Below are 3511 nucleotides of genomic sequence, written 5' to 3' on the forward strand. Positions count from 1 at the left end.
TTGTGCTGCATCTAATCGTTTTCGGGTGAGTTCGATCTTTTCTTTAGTTTGTTGGATTAATTCTGGACCCAAAATCTTGCGTTCTCCAACTTCGTCCCAATGTACTGGTGATCTGTATTTTCTTCCATATAATGCTTCATACGGTGGCATTCCAATGCTTGCGTGATAACTGTTATTATAAGAAAATTCCACCAAAGGTAAATGCTCATCCCAACTACCTTCGAAATCAATCGCACAAACTCGTAGCATGTCTTCAATTGTTTGGATAGTTTTTTCACTTTGCCCATCGGTTTACGGATGATAAGCGGTACTCATGTTTAATTTAGTTCCAACACATTCCTGAAATTGTCTCCAAAATCTTGAGTTAAAACGAGGATCTCGATCAGACACGATAGATATTGGAACTCCATGTCGCATCACAATTTCCTTGAGATACATGTGCACTAGCTTGTCGAGCGAAAATCTTTCGTTAATCGGTAGAAAATGTGCCGACTTCGTGTGTCTGTCAACAATCACCCATATCGCATCATGATTTGCTTTAGTCCTTGGTAGTCCTGCCACAAAATCCATTGCTAAATGTTCCCATTTCCATTCTGGAATGTTTAACGGTTGTAATAATCCGCTCGGATGCTGATGTTCCACTTTGACTCTCTGACATGTGTAGCATTTACTCACCCATTCTGCTATTTCCTTCTTCATATTCGGCCACCAAAAGTTTTCCTTCAAATCGCGATACATTTTTGTACTCCCTGGATGAATGGAATACCTCAAACTGTGCGCATCTCGCAATATTTCTTCTTTTAGTTTTGCCACGTTAGGGATCCAGATTCTCGATGCAAAGCGTAAAATCCCTTCGTTATCCTTCTGAGTTGTGATTTCTTCTCCTGTTAAGTCGTCATCCTGACTCATCATTTCTTCTTGACAACGACGAATCTTTTCTAGCAACTCTGGTTGAAAAGTCATAGCGTAGATAGCTTCTGCAGATTCATTGGGAATACGAATTTCAATTTCCAATTTGTCGAACTCCTTGGCTAATTCTTCGCATGAAGTTAACCAATTCAATTTCTCTTTCCTGCTCAGTGCATCTGCCACAACATTGGCTTTCCCTGGATGATAACTGATCGTAACATCATAATCTTTAATCAATTCCAGCCATCGACGTTGACGCATGGTCAGTTCTTTTTGCGTGAAGATATACTTCAGACTTTTATGATCTGTGTAGATTTCGCACTTTTCACCGTATAGATAGTATCTCCAAAGTTTCAACGCAAATACGATCGCTGCTAGTTCTAGGTCATGCGTAGGATACTTCTGCTCATGAGGTTTAAGCTGTCTCGAGGCATATGCAATGACGTTACCGTGCTGCATCAATACACATCCTAATCCGCGATACGAAGCGTCGCTGTAAATGACAAAATTCCCATGCTCCTCTGACAATACCAGTAACGGTGCGGTTACTAACCGATTCTTCAACTCTTGAAAACTTTCTTCACATTTATCATTCCATATAAACTTTTCACTTTTTCGAGTTAACTTGGTCAACGGCGTTGCTATTTTCGCAAAATCCTTGACAAATCTTCGATAATATCCTGCCAATCCCAAGAAACTTCGAACTTCTGTCGGTGTCCTTGGTTGTTCTCAATTTAACACAGTTTCAATTTTCGTTGGATCGACTTGGATGCCTTCTCTACTGATGATATGCCCTAGAAATTGTACTTCCTTTAACCAGAATTCACATTTCGAGAATTTCGCGTACAGTTGCTCTTTCCTCAGAATTCCCAAAGCTATCCTCAAGTGCTCAGCATGCTCTTCTTCCGTCTTTGAGTAAATTAAGATGTCATCAATAAATATTATCACGAATTTGTCCAAGTATTTCTTGAATACTATGTTCATCAGATCCATAAATGTTGCTGGCGCGTTATTAAAACCGAATGCCATTACCAGAAACTCGTAATGCCCATTTCTCGTGTGAAATGCAGTCTTGGGAATATCTTCAGTTTTAATCTTCAATTGATGATAGCCTGACCGCAAATCTATTTTCGAAAACCATGCGGCTCATTTTAGCTGATTGAACAAATCGTCAATTCTCAGTAAAGGATACTTGTTCTTGATGGTGAGCTTATTCAATTCCCGATAGTCGATGCATAATTGCATGCTGCCGTCTTTCTTCTTTACGAACAATACTGGTACACCCAATGTGGATACACTGGGTCGTATGATGCCTCGGTTTAGAAGATCTTACAATTTCATCGACAATTCTTTCATCTCGACTGGAGCCATTCGATATGGAGCTTTCAAAATTGGTTCTGTACCCGGTGCTAGATCAATCGTAAACTCGATTTCTCGATCTGGCGGTAACCCTAGAAGCTCGTCTGGAAAGACGTCCGGAAATTCACATACAACTGGAATGTCTTCTATCTTAGGACTTCCTTTTTCAGTATCTAACACGTAAGCTATGTACATCTCACACCCTTGTCGAAGTAATCGTTTGGTTTGCATCACTGTGAGAAATTTCTTCCGCTATTTTTTGCCCTTAAATATTACCGTTGCATTTTCCGCAGTTCGCAATTTGACTTTCTTATTCGTGCAATTGATCTGAGCATTATGACACGCTAACCAATCCATTCCCAAAATGACATCAAACTCTCTTAACTTAAAAGGAATCAAGTCTACCGAAAAATGATGTCTGGCTATTTCCATATCGCATGCATGACACACTCGATCTACTGGAACTTGGTCGTCATTCGCTAATTTTATAATTAACGTCTCGCCCAACCATTCAATCTCGCAATGTAATTTATCAAGAAATTCTTCAGAAATAAATGAACGGGTAGCTCCATAATCAATTAATATTTTTGAACTTACGGAATTCACCAAAAGCGTACCTGCGATTACACTCGAACTCTGCACTGCTTCTTTCATTGTCATATTGAAGGTTCTTGCTCTGGGTTGATTAGGCGGCGGCGGAGGTAATGCCAACACTCTTGGAATACTGGCTGCCATAGCTGGTCCTTTGCAATTTCTTGCGATATGCCCTTTCTTCCCACACTGGAAGTAAGTCATTTCCGTTGTTTTTCCCACTGAACATTCGTTAGAATAATGCCCTTTCTGCTTACATCGATAACACGTCACATCCCTTTTGATACATACGCCGGTATGTTTTCGATTACATGTCTTGCAGTACGGCACTGGAACTCTGACCATTCCCAGCTGACTGGAGGCTTGGAAACGATTACCTGTTTTCTGTGTACCTTGTCCTATCCTTTTAAAATTCAAATTTGTCCGGGCTTGAAATCCCGGCTTTCTGCTAAAGCGGTCTTGGAAACTTCCCTATCCTTTATCTTGCTGAGATCTTTCACTTTCTCCTTCAATAATCAAAGCTTTCTGGACTATGGCGGTATACGTTGTCAATTGAAAAACTGCAACTTGGCCACGAATCCATGGTCATAATCCTTCTTGAAACCTTTGAACTAGCTTCTCTTCAGTATCAACCTGTTCTGGGACAAACCTA

The sequence above is a fragment of the Apium graveolens genome, chromosome 3 (assembly GCF_009905375.1).
Source record: "Apium graveolens cultivar Ventura chromosome 3, ASM990537v1, whole genome shotgun sequence".
NCBI lineage: Eukaryota > Viridiplantae > Streptophyta > Magnoliopsida > Apiales > Apiaceae > Apium > Apium graveolens.